Source organism: Podarcis vaucheri, assembly GCF_965113315.1.
Source record: "Podarcis vaucheri genome assembly, chromosome: 4".
Classification (NCBI taxonomy): domain Eukaryota; kingdom Metazoa; phylum Chordata; class Lepidosauria; order Squamata; family Lacertidae; genus Podarcis; species Podarcis vaucheri.
Genome location: NC_138762.1, coordinates 72,406,019 through 72,428,743, shown reverse-complemented (window position 1 = coordinate 72,428,743; position 22,725 = coordinate 72,406,019).

Genomic DNA, 22,725 nt, shown 5'->3' with positions numbered 1-22,725 from the left:
ATGAGACGGTTTCCTTTATTCTTATGTTCACATGCAGCCATAACCAACTCTAGCTTGAGGCACCTGAGCTTAAGTTGGAGCCTGAAGTGCATTTGAGCAGGTGGCCGGGCAAAGGCTTCATAGTCCCTTCTAGTCATGTGGAAGGTAATGCTGTATATCCCTTGTCCCTTCTTGCCTGGAGAGGGTTGTCCAGAAAGTTCACAGTAGTTCATCAGGCTAGTCCCAGACCCCGAGGCACCCGATTCAGGCTTTGGAGACACACACAAAAACAGAGAAAAATATGCAACACTGAGCAATTCCTTCTTTTGACAGTCAGCACATTTTTGTGCCATGAGAGCAGTTCAGAGCATCCGTGCCTTCGATTTCCTCCCACTGTGCTTTCACCATCTTCAGTCAACTGTGATTTCACTCCTGTTGATCAGAGGGCTAGTCCCACAACAGTAGCATTTCCCTCAGAAGTAGGCATGTATTGAATCTGGGGTGTGAAGTGGGTAAGTTAGAAGTATCTAGTTACAGGTATTTCTGCAAAAGAAAAAAACCCTGTTCCTTATTAATCAACATTTCTATGAGGAATGGGTACCATCTGCTCCAGAAAATTTACTCGTCTCCCTTGGGCATGGCAAGGATTAGTTACGGTTTACGCAGCGCTTTGTAAATTTAAAGCCCTTCTGAATGTGCACCGTTAGTCTTCAAGATTCAACAGAAATTTGACCTTGAGAGGGAAAAAGATTAGTCCATTTCCTGCAGGGAAAATGTGCAATCCAGAGAAGTCCATAGTAATGTTAAGGCAGTAAAGAGCCTAAGAAATAAAACAAAACAAATGCTGCCTGAAAAGAAAAAATACAACAGAGACTTCCACTATAAGCGGTTCTAAAGCTCTACCAGTGTGGGAATAGCATCACCACCGACAAGGAAGATGCTCCGGCACACAGGAATAGAGATGGACGGTATCTATTAGTGTTCTAGTGAAGTCTCATTAGGTTCTAAATTCAATAAGAAAGTAGGGTTCTAACAAAGCAAAATGTACACCAATTTTTCCCTCCTCCTCTGAAACACATAGTGTACGTATTTGTAGTCTGATAGAGACTTTTAATTGCATGTTCAACAACAAAACCATATCAGTTGTGGTAAAGGTATCTGCTCTATTTGAAAATTGCATGCATGTAAAAGCTTTTGAATAGCTAGAGCAAGTCCATGTAAGTTGATTGTTTAAACTGACATAAATTTTAAAGGTCAACTGGGGAAAGTCAGACACTACTATTAAAAAATGGAAAAAAGCCACACAACAACAACTGAACAACTACAGCCTTTCTACTCTAGGGAAGGCATGAAACCCTATAGATGCTTTACAAAATTCACTGCAAGCTTATTCTAGATTTTTTTTATAAAAAAAGCCTGCAAACCATTGTACACTGTAGTTATTTACAGAGTAGCGGCTGCAAGGTTCTCTGGAGAATTCAACACTTTGGTAGAGAGCCATCAGTTCCCAGATGAACAAAAGGAGAAGGATAGACGGGTTATATGCCAGATGACTTAAAGAGCTGGAGAAAATCAAAGCACGACTACAGAAAAGCCTCTTGGGAGAAAGCAGCAGAGGAGCCAAAGTTGAAGGACATCCAATCCTAAAAGCTAGGACAGCTAAAGGCAAAGATGGGAAGAAAGGAATAATGAATGCATTCAAAGGTTAGCCCTCCAGAGAGTAATCATTAATTACTGGACATGTTTAATGAATCAAAATATCCGCTGGCAAATACAATTTCCTCTGACTTCCATAATTGCAAGGCCATACATTTTAGTTTTCTGAATGAATAAAGGAAAAGATTTATCAGAATAAATAAAATGTAGCCCTCTCCCCATCTTCCACAAAATTAACCAAATGAAAGATGCAGTTCAGTTGGTAGAGCACGAGACTCTTAATCTCAGGGTCGCAGGTTTGAGCCCAGCATCGGGCAAAGGATTCCTGCGTTGCAGGGGGGTTGGACTAGATGACCCATTGAGTCCCTTCCAACTACATAATTCTGAGATTCTATGATTCATTGTCAGTATTATTTTTCCCCAGACATCTCATTACCCTCAACCATTATATAAAATCCAAATGGTTTGTTTATTTTAGTAGAATTGCTTTAATGGTACAAACCAGCATCTTTTCTTGCTTGCACTAGCAATGATGATAATAGAGACAGGATGAGTTCTAAAAGTATAATTCTCTAGGGGACTAATGACACCTAACATTTGGAGAAAAATAAGAATATTTGTACATAAGCTCCTTAATATTAATCGTGTGCTTATGTAATGTCTTTCCTCCAGCACTAGAGACTCAACATCAATGACAAGAGCCCACATTGTTTGATGCCGGGACTATGTGTGCATAGCAGAAAAGGCCAAAATGCAACTTTTGAAGGTGGGCAGACATTCTAGAAAAATTAGAGAGAAGATGATATTTAGTCCTTAGTGAGAATATTAGCAATGCTGCTGTTCATAAATTCCTGGGTTGAACAAATTGATGACCATAAGTCAATATGGTGTCCTTATTTTACTGACCATGTAGGCTGATGGATTATATGATGGGGGTCCAACATCTTTGGAGCAACACATTAGATGTCCCTTTCAAAAGCAAAAAAGAAAGAAAGAAGAAGAAGCACTTATAAGGTCCCGCTTAACCCAATGAAATGAGCAATGTAATACAGGGTGAGTCTTTTAAAAGAGGCCCTGTGGATACAGAGTATACATGTTCCATGGGGCCTCTTTTAAAAGACTCACCGCGTAGCAGGAATGTTTACTTACAATACAATGCAAATACCTTTCTTAGCATTACAAGTTAAGACATTTCAAATCTGTGGGGAAAATTTAAAAGGGACAGGAGTGAGGCTGTCGAGGGTCACAAGACACTCAGTTGTTCTGCTTCATCCTGTCTATTCCAGGGATGATTCATTAAGAACCCTTTCGAGTGATATGCAGATTAAAAAGGAAGCCACTGAGGCAGTAACGTCCTTGTCCCTGTCCGCTAGGAGGAACCTCATTTGGCTTTCTCTCAGAGCCATGGGTCGCAGGTCCAGCATCTTGCTCAGCATCTGTTTGCAGAGTCTGCTGTGCAAAGGGCAGTCCAAAAGAAAATGGTCCAGTGAATCTGGCACTCCCTGTTTCCAGGCACACAGGTGGGCTTGATAAAGAATTTGCAAGTATCTACCTGTAATCACTGCGGAGGGGAAAGTATTTAGTCTTGCGAGCATAAAATCTCTTTGTTGGGAAGGAAGTAGTAGGTCCCTTAGGTAACTGGTACAAAATCCTTAAGTAGTAGTAATGCTTAGAGCCTCTGGAGAACAGAGTCTCAGAGTGTGAGGAGACAAACACTGTTTTTCATGGTCATAAAGCCACTGCTTGATTGTTTGGAGTATGTAGCCCTCATCACATACTTCGAGGTTCTCCAGAGCAATACCCAAACTCTGTATTTTGTGCTGAATTGCTCTACTGTATAATACCATCCAGCTGATGTACGGTCTTCAAGCATAGAAGTTGAAAGGGAATTTGATGTTGTTCTGTAATGTATTTTCAGCCAGGCCTTGATTATAATGAGCCACGCGTTGGTTTCCACCAGGCGCTGGCCGGTATCGACGCATAAGGTTAGATAGCTTATGCATTTAGGGGCACCAAGGATCTTGCAAAGGAAAGTAGCTTGAATTTGTTCAACTTCTCTATTAAATGCCTGTATCCAAATTGGAATGCCATACAATAACTGAGAGAGAACCTTGGCATTAAAGCTTTTTATTGCAGCAGAGACCAGCTGGTTGCCTCTACAGAAGAAAAAATGAAGAATAGCAGAAGAGGTACATTTTGCTTGAATGATCATTTGGCATCTGTATGTTGTCCAATTTAAATTTGGCTGGTAGAATATTCCTAAGTATTTGAAGTATTTGACCTGATCAATGGGGTAATTGTCTAGCCTCTATTTGGCAATTTGACGGCTTTGAGGGAAAAATCATGATTTTGGTTTTTCCATAGTTAATTCCCAGGGAGTTGATCTGCCAAAAGAAGAGAACGATTTCAAAAGACTTCTGAGACTGACCTGTGTCTGAGAGAGGATTGTAGTATCATCCATGTACCGAAGCAGTTTTATTTTATGGTCTCCTAATGATGAAGGATGCCCATTTACGTCCTCGAGATAGTGAGCCATGTCATTTAAGAATAGATTGAATAGGTGAGGTGCCAGGACGCATCCTTGTTTTATTCTTTTGGTTATATTTATACTTTTTGTCAGCTTACCTTTGGAATTACATTTAATTTGACAGGATGTGTCAGTGTGATGTTTACTTAGAAGTAAGTTATAATGTGCTCACTGGGGATTACTTCCCCATAGGTAAGTGTGCATCTGATTGCATTCATAAGCGATGGTGACTCGTGCTTTAATTCTATGAGTAAAACTCAGAGGGGAAATTTGGCAATTTATTTCTCATTTCCAGTTTCATGTCACAAATATCTTGTATGTTATCAGAGTGCTGGTGCCTGGGAAAGAAGTGAATCAAAGTAACTGTCCTTTGTTCAAATGCCTAATGTGTACACAATGCTTAACCCAGGGTAAAGTTGTGCATTAAAATGTATATTTTAGTGCAGTGCTATTTTTCTAGAAAAAGAGGTGCCAGAACTCACCATCAACACCTTCCCCGTTCTCTTATAATAGCAATGGAGCCCACCTGAGAGGTGCCAGAACTTAATCCCCTGTGAGTTACAGCTGAAAAAAGCCCTGTTTTAGTTAAAACAGCATATAGAAATGCATTATATCAGGGGGGGAAATTGTGCTAGAAATCTGCACATTAGGAGAAATTCCTACTAAAATGTTGACTATTTTCATTATGACCTTGTGAAAATGTGGAGAGCTGAATTTCAGACTGGAAAAATGAGAAACTGATAGAAACCAAAATTGACATATATGCCCATCTCTACATCCCAGAGAAGGTCCTTTCACACATCACCACACTAGGCACTTCACCTGGTGAGAAGACAACAAGGAAAGCTTCCCCCATGGCCAGGCTGGTATTGGGAGATACATTTCTTCAGGTTTCAGATAATGATTGTATCTGCCACTTCATAAAGGTCACCCCCCCCAGCACGCTGAGGAAGCCATAGGGTTGAAGCTATGAGTTCTGCCATAATGATTCATGCACTATCCACTTAGGTCCAGGACCTAAGCCATATTTTTTGTGTGGCAAAAAGCCCTATTGATTTCAAGAAGACTTGCCTTCCTATGCATTTTTACTCTGAAGCAAGCTCCACTGAGGTCAATGGGTCTTACATCCACACAAAGGTGCTGAGGATCAGGGTGTGTGTTTGAGTGTGTGTGTGTGTGTACCCACATACCACCCCCACCACCCCCAGTATTAGGCTTTCAGAATTACACTTAAGTTGAAGGATGCAGTCATTTCTGCCGCAGCACAGTCATAACACAATCCTGTAATCTACTACAGAGTTTTACTGCTGGTATGACACATTAGCAAGCCTAAGAGAAATTCAGCAGAAATTAAATCAGTGTGTGTTTCGCTGACAGATTGTTCTGATTGAAATGTTATTAAAATGTTAATTATGTCAACACAATGAAATAGAAATATAATGCAATGTTGTAAGCCATATGTGCCATTGGGTATTAGAAAATAAATAGCCTTAAGTACATTATTATTTAAACTCAGAACTCACAAATCACTTACGAGGAGGGATACACACTAGAGAAAGATGGTGACCGAAATGAAAACAAAGATGCTGATGATACCTCAGTAAACAAAGCAACTGAAAATTATCAAGGGGACACCTGGAATGGTCACACAAATTGCTGCCCAGTAAGAAACTCAGGAGAAATTTTAGTATGGAGCTTCTTTTTCCTCCCTGCACACAAATGGTCCAAGACAGAGAGAGGTGATACAATTAAATGATTTAATGTGGAGCTAATGCGGATATCTAGGTACAGAGTTACAGGTATTGTCATCCAACCACTATGCAAGCATAAAAAGAATGGTGGATGATTCCAAGTAAATATTTGTCCAAGTGGGATACCTGAATGTGACTGGCTTCATTAACTTTACAGGAGTCAGCTGTTCTCTCCATGTGTTATGATGCTTTATCATTGACGCTGTGAACCGAATGCTATTTTCTTGCTATGTTGTGTATTGTATATAAAAAACTTAATGTGAGGGCAGTACATCCATACTGCTAAGGGGCTCCAGGAACCAAGAGCCAGCAGCAGAGCATGAAAGGCACTTCTGCCTGCGAGGGGGAGTGGGAGGGAAAGAAGAAGAGTGTGGCTGCCTTTACTGCCACTGATGACATCAACAAAAATAAATAAATTAAATGCAGGGCAATAAGAGGAAGCACAACATCAGCTGTAGTGTCCCTTGTAGTCCTGTAAGGTTGGCTGCTACTGAGCAACTGATATTACACAGTCAAAATCCAGATATGCAGTCCATTATTCTGCTAAACAATTGCAATCAGATTATGAGTGGTCTGTTATGCAGTGCTCAATAGTCATCTTTCCCTATCTTTTCAGCATACATGTGTCAATAGTTCCTCCTAGGGCTGATCTTGGCCGGGTGGAAATACTTTTCAGATTGTTACTCGCCTACTAGAATGTAAGTGACAAAAGCGAGCAGGCAGTAGATCACACCATTCAAGTTGGAGGTAACACCACACAGACTTGGCGGAGTGTCAGGTATAATGAGCCCAGCAGCTCATTCTTGGTAGGTCTTGACCCGTGGATGCTTTGCCAAGACTGAAAGTCCCCACCTCTCCAGGGTTTCCCCCCAAGCAAATGGAGACTGCACCTGTGTGATGCCAACCTCTCTTCCACCCTCTTTATGCCTCCTCTGGTTCTGGGAGACAGGGAAAGGGGAGATTGTCACAGCAGGACTCTTCACCAGCCTGACTCATCTCTGCCTCCTGGTCTCCTTTACCCCACTCGCTTGCTTCAGTTTCTGCCACTGATTCTGGACTGATCTCTGCCACAGACTTTCTCAGCTCATGAAGCCCAGTTACCTCTTCAGCTTCTGACACCTCCTGCTCCTCCTCTTCTCCCTCATCGTCATCTCACCATTCTCTAACTCTTTGCTTGGTGGTTCTTCAGCTGGTTCCTCCCACCATTTTTCTACATCCCACCAGTTCATGGCAGAAAGTCCCATTAAATGACATGGTAAACAGGATTTTGAGTAAACAGGCATCAAAAGTGTCTTTCCAATGGAGCTCTACAGCTTACTGAGAAATCCCACTGCACTAAATGGGGCTTACTCTTGGGTAAGAAGATACAGCACTTTGGGTTCTCTTATTGATTCTGGCTATTCAAAAGGAGGATATTTGGAATGCAACACTGGTATCTTCTGCATAACAGCCTGTTTTCCAGGTTAAATTTCTGTTTGTTACCTTCTAGGTCTTCTTATATTAATAGCATTATTTGTCTTTAGTGGTGTTTTGCGGTAAACTAATTTATTATGGTCTCCAACTGCTGTTGATGTGCTGCTTACACTTTCTTCCAGTTCATTAATAAAGATGTTAAATGCAACTGAGCCTGACACTGATCTCTGCAGTACAATGGTGTGTTTCTTTTAGCTGTGAAAGGATTAATGCAGGATTACAGAAGCAGAAAAGGAGATCCTGAGATTAAGGGAATATAAAATTCTGGACTACTGCATTAAGTCGCAATATTTGTCGTAAAGGTTTTAACACATTGCTGGCCACGTTGTATCAGCTCATGTAAAAGTAGCAGCCAGGCATCTGCAGAAACATTTAAAGACAAAGAACAGATTTAAGTTGGAACCACTCCCCTAATTGGGTTTTGACAACATTTTTTAGTTTAGGAGGGAAAGTGAGAAAGAAGGGTGGAGGTGGGTGCAGGATGTGCAGAAAATCTCTCATGATACTAGAACACAGGGGCATCTACTGAAGCTGAAAGTAAGGAGATTTGGGAATGACAAAATGAAGTATTTTGTAACAAGGTGTATTTGTTGCCAGAGGATTTGGTGATTACATTACAGTGGTACCTTGGGTTAAGTACTTAATTTGTTCCGGAGGTCCGTTCTTAACCTGAAACTGTTTTTAACATGAAGCACCACTTTAGCTAATCGGGCCTCCTGCTGCCGCCGCGCCACCAGAGCACAATTTCTGTTCTCATCCTGAAGCAAAGTTCTTAATCCGAGGTACTATTTCTAGGTTAGCGGGGTCTATAACCTGAATCATATGTAACCTGAAGCGTATGTAACCTGAGGTACCACTGTACTTACATGAATAGGATGGGTCCACTGGTGAGGGCTGCAGGACCATGCACTTAACACTGCCACCACATTCAGGCACCGCAGTTTGCTTGTCACTGTGCATGGCAATAAAACCCTAATCACCTTTAGGGTTCTGCATGGTGTGGGGAGCTGCAGAACTTATGGTGATCACAGTGTAGGGATGTCCAAATCTGTCACTTTCGGATTCTCTCAGTTTCTTATTTTCCCATTGCTAGGTTCAGTGTAGTTCTCCACGTTTCCACATCAGTTTGTGCATTTAAAGAACATGAAACAAACAATAAACTTGTGAGAATTCAGCAGCATTTTATTTTGAGTTTCTCCTTTATACACATTTTTGCAAAGCTCATTGCCCCCATCAAATGCATTTTGCATGACATTTTCAACAATATGTGCATTTCTATGCATGGCAATAGGATGCGGGTGGTGCTGTGGGTTAAACCACAGATCCTAGGGCTTGCTGATCAGAAGGTCGGCGGTTCAAATCCCTGCGATTGGGTGAGCTCTCATTGCTCGGTCCCTGCTCCTGCCAACCTAGCAGTTCAAAAGCACAAAGTGCAAGTAGATAAATAGGTACCACTCCAGCAGGAAGGTAAACGGCATTTCTGTGTGCTGCTCTTGTTTGCCAGAAGCGGCTTAGTGAGCTGGCCACATGACCCGGAAGCTGTATGCCGGCTCCCTCGGCCAGTAAAGCGAAATGAGTGCCGCAACCCCAGAGTTATCTGCAACTGGACACAACGGTCAGGGGTCCCTTTACCTTTATGCACAGTTACCACAGAAAACAACAGCAGGAAAGCCCTGTTGCTTTTATAACGTTTATACCCTGTATATGGACTTCTGAGAGGTATCCGGGAAGCAAAATAGGGTGCTGCATTACATACATATACCATGGTTTATAATAATGTTTGAACTGGCTGGTTATGTTTTATTCTCCTGGGTTGCTGTTTAACAAAAAGGGCTGCAGCTGTCTTTGGCTTAACAAGGGGACTCGCCTTTGGGGATTTAATTTTATTCAGGGAAAATACCTTTAAAAAAAACCAGCACCACAATAGCAGACATACAAGTATGTAATTGTCCCTTTACCAGTGCAAAAAAAATTGTCCAAGTTAGATTAAAATCCTGTGGCTTTTGCAGAGGTCTTGAGGTTTTCCAGGTACGATCCCATGATTATTTGCCTTTACCTAGACCTGTATATTTAGGACTTTTCACTTTTGTCTCTTTTTTTAAAAGAGAATTTCTATGTAATCACTGAGGACAGGAAACCTAGAAAAAGGTGGGTAACTTTTGTACACGAAAACATGTAGGGTTATTGAACAAAACCTCACAGAACATTATACCTTGCCTCACAAGCTTTATATAATCCATGCATTCTACAGGGTTCCATTCGTAACTGCTCAGTGCTTGGTGCTCCTTTCCCCAATGTGTCATTAGTAATACATTAATGCAAGGCGTACAACAGTTTCTCCACTTCTCCCTCATGAATAAGGAATGCAATATGCTCAGAAGCCGATCTCACTGCCAGAATGCTTCAAATATGGAGGACTGAACTGTCAAGTGCCTCCAGCCTAGAAGCAGTTATACATTTGGCAGCCACATAAGTCTCAGAAGCCTTTCTGGAGGGTGAATTTGTACTCTGTGCTGTTAAGAGCCCATCCGTCTCCCTGCATAGTCAGATCTTTAGTTTAAGGACTGCCTCTCCTGTTCCAGGAAATGGATAACTTCTTTCAAATTGGTTGCACCCATCACAGATTGCTGACCTCATGTTACAGGATATGCTCCCCCAAGTAAGCCACATTCACTTTAATGGGTCCACCTGTTCAAAATTAGAAACCGCTGGACCCAAGGGAAGGCTTCTTCACTGTAGCAAGTTAAATAGATATCTATGCCCCAAAAGTACAGCCAAAAATATCCTAAGGGACAAAGGTAATGTGACTGCAACTGCTTTTGGAAACCCTTTCTAGCCACAACTGTGGCCTTCATAAAGATGTAACCACAGGGCAAAACCTCTTGAGTGCTCCTGCCTGGGAAAATTACTGTGCTTACTGTTCTTTCCATACTGTTAAAATGCCTACTGCAAAGCTTCTGACTTGAACATACATGGGTTCTCAAGCGTATATCACCTCTTCTGCAAACCTAGCACCCTTAAGTTTATTCAGCTGCAATGACTTCCAGAAATGCCATCAAATTCTAAATTATTTGAAGTTTCCCACAATAACTTCAGTATTATCTGCAGAATTGCTCTAGCTTTGGAAATGAATGAATGGTTTTGCACTAGATTCGCATCTAGGCGTCAGTGGTTCATGGAAGAAATGGATTATCTTTACCCCTTTGGGTTTAGATGTTGTTTTGGGACTGAGATAGCATTAGTCCTCTTGGTAGGCGATCTACAGTGGGAAATAAATTCCATCCCTAAATTTCATTTACAGCCAGCTTGAATTGCATTTACAATAATGTACATGATCATTTCTCGCACGATAGCGATCAGGAAACAACTTGAATATCTGGGCCAATGGCTAGTTGTGCATCATCTGCTGCAATGTACAGAAGAGGTGGAGAAACTCTGCCCCAGATGTTGCAGGACTACAACTACCATAACTACAACTACTGTCCATGATGCCTGGGGTTGATGGGAGATGGAGTCTAACAGTATACAGTAGTACCTAAGGTTACGGACACTTCAGGTTACAGATGCTTCAGGTTACAGACTGCGCTAACCCAGAAATAGTACCTCAGATTAAGAACTTTGCTTCAGGATGAGAACAGAAATCGTGCTCTGGCGTGGCGGCAGCGGGAGGCCCCATTAGCTAAAGTGGTGCTTCAGGTTAAGAACAGTTTCAGGTTAAGAACGGACCTCCAGAACGAATTAAGTTCTTAACCCGAGGTACCACTGTATAGACAACCAAAGGTGCCAGCCTTTGGAGTCCAGGATTAATCCTTTAGCATGTGTTTTTAAGTGATCAGAAACTGCATTGTTTGGCTCAATAAGCTGTTGGTTTGGTGTACCTTTTACACAGCAAAGCACCAGATCAAACTCTTAGATTTGAGAGATAGTGGCAAAACGAAAACATTAAATACATAATTGGTGTATGCTCACTGCGTGCAGTTTGAAACCCATTAAATAGGCTGGCATCACTAAGGCACTTGCTGTGCTCATCATGGTTCAAAGATTGAGGTCCTTGTTGTTGTCGTTGTTTAAAAAAGGAAGGTTCAAAATGCAGTCAAATGTGTGATTAGGTTGTCAGTTTCCCATCTAGACGCATGGATGGCATCAGCCACATAGTTAGCTAAAATATTGCTCCTGGCACCTAAGAGATGTGGATTTAAAAAAGAAGAAGAAGAAGCTATGACTTAAAAAGAAAACAAAAACACCAATGACATTTTTAGTCTTACCTGATTGGCCATGGCTTCAAGCAATAAACAGTGTTTCCTCTTGAGAACCTCAAATGCCAGACATGACATGCAAAGGTAATGTTCTTTCTGACTCATTAGCTATGTCATGCAAAGTCTTAAATGGCTGGTAAATAAAGCTGAGAAAAACATCTCTCCCTCAAACATCCCCCAATCTTGCTAATCAACCCAGCTCTTTCATGAATAGAATATGTGGGAATTAACATAGACATTATAAGTAAGAAGTACAGGCACTCAAAATTCAAATAGATAAAGGAATCTTGTTAATTTCTTCTTCTGACACCCCTTCTAGCTCATAACATATTAAGGCAGTGGTTTTCAACCAGCATGCCATGGCACCCTGAGGTGCCTTGAATAATGCTCAGGGGTGCTGCAGGCAACACTGGCCTTTGTTCCTCTTTCTTTCCTTCCCTCACTCCTCTGATGACTTCTCAGGTCTCTGCCTCCCAAAGGCTTGTGCAGCAGTTTGTTCTAGCAGCCCTGGCTACAAGATCCCCAGACAAATGGTGCCTCTGGGGCTGGCTGGGGGAACTGAGGTGACCTCGGAGTACACAAGCAAGTGGGTGAGGGACCCCAGCCAGCTAGTCTGTCAGCCCTTGCTCTTGGGAATGGATGGGCAAGTGGGAGGCAGGGCAGGCAGGCTGGTGCTGCACTGGTCTTTATTGTGATTGCTGTGTGCAATATGAAAAAACACTGGAAATTCTGTTTGTTCATTATGCAATACACCAACGCAACTAAAACAAAGAAAACTGTTTAAATTGGTTGAACTGGACCTTTGCCTTAGGAGTAAATGTGCAACAGGTCTCTGGGTTTGATGTTGTGCGACTGAGAACCAAAGGAATGAATCTTGTTCCCAGCTAAAGATACTTGATCAATATCAATAAATCTGATAGGAATATGAGGATGAGAAATGAAAGAATGCCAAGTCTGTATACGTTCAAGTGAACCTTCTGTGATGAGAGATTAGTTTTGTTATATCTTTGTAGGACCTTTATTCAACATGAAAGAGACACTCCTCTCTTTAATAAATGAGCCAGGAATCAATTAAGGATCTAAAAGACTCACAAACAATTTAACAAAGTTTCAGATCGTTTAATTGCTTGTGCTGCTTCTTTGTAATCACTTTGTAGCATAGTTTCTCTTCTTTCAAGTGTCTGAGCCTTCTATAAACTCTCCTGGGAAATCTAAAGCCAAATTAATGTTTCAATTATATATACAAACATCTGTGTCAGTAATATTTAAATTACGTGGCAATGAAAAGACTGAGGATTTTTTTTTGTTAAAGGCTGGTTTCTTTGGAAAAGCCAACTCTAATTTTTTTACTCCCAATTCAGGTATCTTTGCAATGATATGACCCGTAATCAACATACTTTGCATAATAAAATCACATTCTGAGATATTCTAACTGTGCCATATACTGAAAATGGCATCGCTATTAATCCAGAACCTTTGTTAAATCCACTATTTTGACCTCCTTTGAGGAGATGTAGAATTTGGCTTCCCCCCCAAATCCCATAGCTCAGTCTGCTACTAGGGATAACATCTCAACCACAAAACGTATTTTGCTTTTGAAAGCCATTAAAACTAGAACAGGAAGACACCCACAGAATGATTTTGGGCTAAGGCAGGTGTAGGTAACCTCTGACCCTCTGGGTGTTGCTGAACAATAACTCCCATCAGCCCCAACAATCATGGTCAATAGCCAGGGATGATGGGAATTTTAGTTCAACAACATCTCAAGGGCCAAAGGTTCCTCACACCATGTAGTGATTAAAATATTGCCAACACTTCCTTTCAGGATTTGAAGTAATGGCATCACTTCAAATTAGTAACTGTGGCATATAAACATAGAGTCTTCTCTGCTTAGTTATTAACTACAAGCTACCCTAGTCTCCTTATTATCTAATCTAATATTATCCTATTTTTGATAAGCAGTTCAAAGAAAGACTTTCCAAGGGAGAAGCAGTTTCCAAAGCTTCCTTCCCATCTGTCAAGAAAGCTGGATGGTAGAATCGTTCCTTTCTCTCTGACTTGGGGAGATGGGAGAGGTGCCCCAGAACTTTGCCACTGCCTCCTGCCCTCTGCCCCTTGGGGCAGGGAAGACTGGTGGGAAACCTGGGTGGTGGAACTCTGTGCTGTTTTGTCCCTGCCAGAGCCTCCCTTACCTATGTTGTTTCTGTGGTGGTGGTGGGGTGGGCAGGGCGTTCACGGGAGTGCTGCCTGTTCTGTTCCCACCATCTGAGGCAGCTGCTTCAACCTGTATCATGGGTGGGCTGGCTCTGGTAGAGACAATACTGAGTTAGATGGAACAATAACAATATCTAACTCAGCATAAGGCATCTTCCTGTCTTCCTATATAAGGCATCTTTTAAAAGTCAGAAACAAAGGCACTTCGGATATAGACACTTTTGGTGAGACTTGGCTTCCATTCTTTTCCTTTATAAACAAGACAGAAAATACTTTTATTCCACCCACAACACAATAATCTCTGTGGAGAGGATACTTGAATTGACAATGCATAAATAAACATTTTGCTTGTGTATTGTGTACTGCATATGAAACTCAATAAGAATGTACCACTGAACAAGTCACTGTAGTTATATGTTGTTCTATTTATATAAAAACCAATAAAATAAATAATAATAATAATAATAATAATAATAATAATAATTTTATTTATACCCTGCCCATCTGGCTGTAAAAGTCATTACATATATAAGATATCAAAGCTGGCCATCTTAAAGTTGGAAAGGCACACTGGAGGAAATAATGTTACTTGTAGCTGATAATACCACTTCAGATATCTAAACTGTATTGAACAGATTACCACAGCGTGAAGACTTGCAATTTATTACACAGTCTATAAATACAGAATCTTCACTCAGCCTAGATAGGGGACGTATGTTACCTTTTTGTTCTTATTATGAGTTTGAACTGTTATAACCTCGCCTAGAGCTATGCTTAGACAATGGACTATGATGCTCTCTGAGTCATATCACCCTTTCTTCGGCTTAATTTATTTGGATGGTGCAAAATGTTTCAAAATGCAAAATACCCAAACATATTGCAGCACCACTCAAAACACAACACTCATAAATAGAAGCTGCTAATGGACCATAACTGGGACTGGGAGACTTCCAGTGTCCACATGCCATTCGTGGGTGGAACAACATATGAAATGGTTACCTTTACACAATAGGCTATTTTGTTACATGTAATCATGTGCTCTGTTCTATTCCCTATAAAGGCAAGCAAGATGCATTATCAGAATTCAAGGACACATTATTTCCAGGCAAAAGCATTCCAGGTGTGAGGGTGGGCCACCGAGGGGTGGAGCCTAAAAAGAGGATGTGGTGTAAAAAAGATTTAGAGGGCTGCATTTGGTCCCCAGGCTGGAAGTCCCTCAGCCTTGCACTAGATCATAGGGGCCATTAGAAGTGGCATGCATTTTAGTCAACAAAAATTCTATATATTATTAAAGTGATATCATCTCTGTTGTCTGTAATTAAAATATCACTTGGCAACTAAAATACTACAGTTTTGTATAATATACAACAGCAAGAAGGAATAAGAAAATAATTCATGACATACTTCTATTCTGGCGGCAGTGGCAGCAACAACCACCTCTTGATGGATTTCAATATATGCCAAGTGTTAAAGCTTAGATTTATGTGCCAGACAGCTGCTAGCTGCACTGACTGAAGTATTGCTACACCTCGACAGCAGAAGAGTCCAATATTTAGTAGGATTTGGCTTGAGTGAGGTTTATGTCTGGTCTATACTTTCAAGAATGTCTAAACATAAAGCGAATGGTGATTGCGTTTATCTGAATGCATGAAACGCTTTGTTATGGTGCCTTGCTACACCTGTCCAATCTGTGCTGATCAGATGAGAAAACTGTCAAGAAGTTGCCACAAGCAACATATTCAAGTGGAGAACACCATTTTTCTGGTTCCAGTCTCCATCTCTGTTTGTCATTTAAAAAAAACACACAAACCAAGCTCCAGTCCGTCCAAATATTTTAATTGCTAACTTTTGATGTGAAGATTTGCACAGCTGGCATTGTGCACAGTTGGGAAACCACTGATGATGGTGGACAACAAAATGAGGCAGAATTTTTCGCTATTTCCAGTACTTATACAATAAGAAAAGGGCAAAGAAAAGTTGCCAGATTATCTGCAGCAAAGTGTGAAAAGAGGCAGGTGTGGATGAGGTGGCAAGTTTCTGTTTGGAACAATAAGATTTCTTGGTTAAATTGCCAGAAATCTCATGAGAACTGTTATTAGGACCAGGGTCTCACATGATTTGGGGAGAGAGGCACCCCCCAAGCAGTGGTGGAATATGCCTTTTGTATGGTAAGAAAGTGAAGGTACCCAGGCTGCAGAGTACTTAAAATGTCTGAACTGCATATCAGAAATTTCATGCAATTAATCCAGTGAAGCTTGGAATTATCCCAACTGGAATCCTTTTGACCATATCTGTAGAATCCTCATAAAAACACAGCAACTAAATCCCACCCATGTCTACAAAATGAAATCTTTTATTCCTCAAATACAACTGCATATCAATACCATCAGTTCTATTCTGGGGTGGGTAAATGATTCAATTGGAGGATATAAGAGAAGGGGGGGAAATGTCAATCATACCGTGCTGGTTGAAACTTCCTACATACAAAGGGACGCAGGTAGTGCTGTGGTCTAAACCATTGAGCCACTTGGGCTTGCCAATCAGAAGGTCAGCGGTTCGAATGTTCGTGACAGGGTAAACTCCCATTGCTTTGTCCCTGCTCCTGCCAACCTAGCAGTTCAAAAGCATGCCTGTGCCAGTAGATATATAGGTATATGACCCAGAAAGCTATCTGTGGACAAATGCTGGCTTCTTCGGCCTGAAACAAGATGAGCACCGCACCCCATAGTCACCTTTGACAGGACTTAACCATCCAGGGGTCCTTTGCCTTTACATTTTTTACGTACAATATACCTTACATCGTGCACTGTTACAAAGCACATTTCAAAACAAAGTTAGAGTTGGGTGTTAATCAATCAATTCAAGCTATTCAAATATAGCACAAAACAGTACAGAATAATCATCTACTGTCTCGGAAAGATTAGCATCTTGAATTAATGAGTCAGAGACTTCAGCATGTCAGAAGTAAAAAGACTGAATTTTTCAATGCATCTCTGTTTGGAGGTGGGGAAACATTTTGACTCTTGGTGTGGGAGACAAGGTGATGAAATTACTTGCATCTTTATTATTGATATTTATTTATTGTCTTTTACGTGTACGTGATTTGAAGCAGCTTCCTGACCAACCTTAAGGGTAGCCCTAGAATGATAAAGCACCTTGCAAATCCAACCCTGGGGTTACAAATGCATGGACAATGGTGGCCATGCATTTAACACTGATTCAGATCAGAGGATACCATAAACCGTCAGAGGAGAAGAAGAAAAATGTTGGGACATATGTGAATGCAGGCACCAAACACAGGCTAGCTTTACAAATTGGTCTTTTCAGGGGTTTCTATCCTTGGTAGCAATAACACATTGACTATTCAGGACATTGCTATCTCTTTACTCTCACAGCGAGGAAATTAAGGGAAAAATGGATTAAGTGTCTTTTAGGTTGATTGCTCATTGTGGATTGTTGCTCTTAAATAACGCCATTCAATATTATACCGGTGAAAGAAATAAAATTGCAATTAAGGATGCCAGAAAGCCTCTGTGCGCATTCCCAGAGAAGCTGCCCACTCACTAAATGCCAGGAAGCGCCAAAAAGAGCTCATCCATAGCTATCTAGGAATAGCAAAGAAAAGTATGCTGGCAGCTGTTCTGCAGGATTTGGATAGCACACTTATTCAATAAAATATACTCATATATCCACGGCATCTTGACATGACAAGTTTCTACAGTCTCCCATCAAACTAAACTATACAAAAGAGCACCCATTATTCAAGTCTCAGTTATCCAGAGTCACTGTATGTTTTCCACAAAGTTGCAGGTCAGGCTAATCTCATGTGTGCTGCTTTAATCTATTATTTGAACTTCTGATTATCCAAATGATGTTGGCTGCCTCCCTTCAGCCATTGGGATAAGTTAGATTTTATTTCATTGACTGCTTCCCTAAAGCGTAGCCTTTAACGTCAATGTGCCTAGGAATAGCTACATGGAAGATAAAATTAACAGCAATAACTGAGTATAATGCTTATAGGTCCCTAGCTATTTTTAATTTCATATTCATTAACAGTTAATTCCCAGGTCCTCATAAAACAAAGCATCACTCACCACCTGTATGGCAGGCTTAGATCCCATCCTTCCCACATATATTTGGCTTCAATTACAGAAATCAGACCTAGCCCTAGATCGGTGTTCCTCCACAGTTGTTGTGAAAAAATTATTGTGTGAAGCATCCTTACCTCTTCCCACATTGCTTTATTTAATAGTATTTGAAATAATAATGGTTGAGTTTAAAATCACCTCTATCCGCCCACCTAGAACTATTTCTGAAATGTAATTCTGAAGTAGTGTGGTTCTGGCAAAAGCTTGGCAAAAACACACAAATATAGTAACTGGAACATACCAGTTGGGTGGTATTTATCATCACCATGGCCAGCCTGCAACTAGCTTATTTGAAAGAAAATCATAGTGGGGGGAAATTGGCGATCAACCAGCTGTTGCATGGTTTTATTTAATTTAGGCCAGCCTCATACATCAAGAGGTTATCAGGCATCTTCCCATCATTGAGTTGACTGTAAATATGCCCTTCTCTTTTGCCACATGCCTCATTGTTCAAAATAGTAATTAAACAATCAATTTTTCATTATTATTTAAGAGATTTCTGAATTGCCTTTCAGCATATGAAAGCCTTCACAAGGTGGCATATGATTTTCAGGTTGTAAGCCAAACCTCATTTTCCTGGGAATAAGCCCTACTGAATCCAATAAAATCCAACAAAATTTTCAATCTACTCTTTTGTAAGAATGTTAAGATTTAAGATTTGATTATTAGGAAGTCTAATCTTCTCCTTCTATATATTTATCAACTTGATATAATTTTTAAATCACAGAAGGTGAAGCTATGTTTAATCCAAAGCTTGATCACATTCCTTTAGGATGATAAATTAAAAGGTCCTTTAACTTTTCCATGGTATCATTCACTTTTGCTCCACAATAAGTAATAATAATAATAATAATAAATTTTTATATCCTGCCCTCCCCAGCTGAAGCTGGGCTCAGGGCGGCTAACAACAATCAAAATAATCCAACATTCTAAAACATTCATTATAAAATTAATTAAATCAAATTAAAATCAAATTAATGGCAACCATCAAGCAAAATTTTATGCAGATTGCCAGAGGAGGGGGTCAGGCTGCGCCCTGACAAAAGGCCTGGTGGAACAGCTCTGTCTTGCAGGCCCTGCGGAAGGATGTCAGGTCCTGCAGGGCCCTAGTCCTAGTCTAGGGAAGTAGACTAAGTAGAAACAGTTTGTAATAAGAACCATACTGGAGACTCTTAATCATGACTTGTAATTACCTTAGGTATTCTTCCATAATACATTCCAAAATTAAATAGGAATAGAAACACTGTATGCAACATTGTTCACCTGGGAGAAGAATGTGAATTAAAATATGCTGATATAACCCAGTTGTTTACAACACAATTTGCTGCAGGAGATGCAAATGTTGGGAAATATCGCTACACCAAAATAATTGGAATAGAAGGAAACTGTAAAATAATAGACTTGTGTTGCCTAACCTAATAATTCCTTTGAGTTGTGGGAGCATGTGGAGTTGAGTATGTACTAGGCCTACCCTGTTGCTCCAGTAGGAATTCTTGGCATCTGCAGGTAAGTTGAGATGAACTCCTGCCTGAAACCCCGGTGAGCTGCTGCTGATGTGTGGTGCAAGCAGGCCTTGCTCCAGCAAAGGAACAATTAGGAACTCTAAGCTCCTCACCTTCTTAAACTCTCATAGACTCATAGAATTGTAGAGTTGGAAGAGTCACCTAGTCCACCTAGTCCACCTAGTCACCTATGAGAGTCACCTAGTCCAACCCCCTGCAATCCTTTGCCCAATGTGGGGCTCAAAGTCTGATCTCTCTTTATCTATCTTTTCCAGCCCCCAAAGGACCTTAGTGACGCATGGCCACAGTCAATTCTGTTGTTCATTTTTATTATGGATTGTGGAACACCATCCCATCAGATGTCAAGGAAATAAACAACTACCTGACCTTTAGAAGACAGCCTGAAGGCAGCCCTGTTTAGGGAAGGTTTTAACAACTGATGTTTAAATGTATTTTTAATATTTTGTTGGAAGCTGCCCAGAGTGGCTGGGGAAACTGTATCAGATGCTCAGGGTGTAAATAAATAAATTATTATTATTATTATTATTATTATTATTATTATTATTATTATTATATCTGGAGGTAATCATAACATAGAAAGCTATCAGCTATAATATCCATAAAACAGAGGTTGAGTACCATAAACACATTTATCTTAGCAGGTAAGCTTCAATGATAATATACCACAAAGAATTTGTACATTGGTGACATTTAAAATCAAAGGGTAGTGAAAACTTTGTATGGAATACATCTTTAAAAAGGTCAAGGACCCCTGACAGTTAAGTCCAGTCACGAACGACTCTGGGGTTGCTGCACTCATCTCGCTTTATTGGCTGAGGGAGCGGACATTTGTCCACAGACAGTTTTTCTGGGTCATGTGGCCAGCATGACTAAGCTGCTTCTGGTGAAACCAGAGCAGTGCACGGAAACGTCGTTTACAACTTGGCAGGATATACCGTAAAAGCAACTTCAAAATGAGCTTTATGGCTAAGTGGATTTGAACCCTGGTCTCCCAGGTCTTAGTCCAGATATATTAACATAGCTGCCCAATGTGCATTACCTGAAAGCTTCCCAGAGAAATCTGAATAGTTACTGATGGAAGCCCAACTGGATGAACCCTTTATTTCATCTGTTGTGGATCTTGTGTGTGTGTGCTTTTGAGAGCTCTAATTTAGTTTACCATCTATGAATTAGATAGGTATATACATATTTTTATTTAAGACTGGGGCCTGAAAAGGTGGCCTGAATCTATAATGTTGATGTAAGCACACTGCTAAGATTACTGACAATGCAATTATATTAATGCTGTACTCAAAAGTAAGACCCATTTAGTTCTCAGTGAGATTTACTCCAGGGAAGTGTGTATAGGACTGTAGCCTTTGCTTTCTACATGCTGGGAGCATTAAGTATTCAATCTTCCTTTCCTTTCTAATGTTATAAACATTGCTTACTGCCTGAGCACTCCACAGTCCTTTGATATCAGATGTTTCACCATAGGCTAAATGTATTAATTTGCATCCTATTTTCAAACACAATAAATATGTTTCTATTTGAATTTAACAAGAAATCTCCCTTTTATATTTCAGGCAAGTCATATATAGGACACTTTATTCTCTGAACATTTAGTGAGATGGTTAGAAGGAGAAGTGACAAAGATTCAAATTTACATAGTGTTATCTTCATCAGGTTTTGGAAATGTCATTTAACTTCAGAGATTTCAGCACTGAGAAAACCAAACATCTTACTTACACGGTGTAGGGCACAAATCACTTCTCAGATTCTTGTACCGAGGAGTGAAAATTGCACACTTGCAGCTGTAGATAAGAGTTACAAATAAAGTATGGCAAGTTTCTGGACAGTTAGCACAGATCTGGGGGAAGGGGAATAAAGTTGTGATTTGTTTCACTATTAAGCCATTGTCACGTAAGGGAGATGAATGTGCAATTATCCTGCCTTTTGAAAAACAGCCTTGCACCATTCGCAATAAGGCGTTCCAAAGACCCTACCATGTGGGATCAATAAATGCATAAGGGACTCTGGCCTCCGCTGTTGGTATGCCCAGAATGCCCCCATCTCCTGTCCATGCATTCAGCATGCATGAGAAGGGTCTGTACAGGAGAACGAATTCTCCTTATAAGAGAGTCTCCTGCTCCAATCAAGTTCTCCCTTGTATGAAGGCTCTCTGTGTAGGTAGCCCCATAATGATCATTGAATGAATGCGTGATCTAACAAGCCAAGACTCTGATTGGGGAAGGATAGGTTTTGGGTTTGATTTTATTTAGATTTCAACTAACATGATCACTAATTTACAAGGCCCTTAGTAATTTGAGTCCAGAGTACCTCAAGGACCACCTAATCCATTGTATTTCCTGCTCGACCATCAAGGTCTTCAGGTGGCTCACTGTTTGCGGTTCCCCATGCCTCAGATGCATGACCTATAGCTACCAGGAATCATGCATGTAACATAGTGGGCCCAATTTTATGGAACTTCATATTGAACATCTGACACCTACTAAAGATTTTTTTTTTAATTCTAGCGGGCATTTTAATTGAAGTTTCCTTTTATAGCTTTAACTGATTTATTATTAGATCCTGGGCCACAGGGAAGTTAGGCTGGTCTTGACCAGAGCCAGGGCTTTTTCCTCAGTAGTCCCGATCTGGCAGAACGCTCTGTCACAAGAGACTAGGGCCCTGCAGGACTCAACATCTTTCTGCAGGGCCTGCAAGATGGAGCTGTTTTGCCAGGCCTTTGGCCAAAGCACAGTCTGACCCCCCTCTCTCCTTCTGTAATCCTCATAGAACTCTAACCCAATGGTTGCCATTAATTTGATTCTGAATTGATTTTAGAATGTATTTTAATTAATTGACTGTGTTATTTTATGTACACTGTGCTATTTTTACTTGTTGTTAGCCGCTCTGAGCCCAGCTTTGGCCGGGGAGGGTGGGATACAATTTTTTAAAAATATATATTATTATTGACATCTTTCCACAGGGCCTACAAGACAGAGCTGTTCTGCCTGGCCTTCGGTTTGGACCCTTATGTTTCCGTCCCCTTATGGTTTTGAACTATGGGCTACTATTAAAATGAGGCTGCATTTTCAATTGTATTTGAACCCGTATTTTAAATTGTGTTTTTTTCCCCTCCCCTATTATGTTTTTATTGTGATTTTACTGGTGTTAGCTGCCATGAGCCTGGCTCTGGCCAGGGAGGGTGGGGTA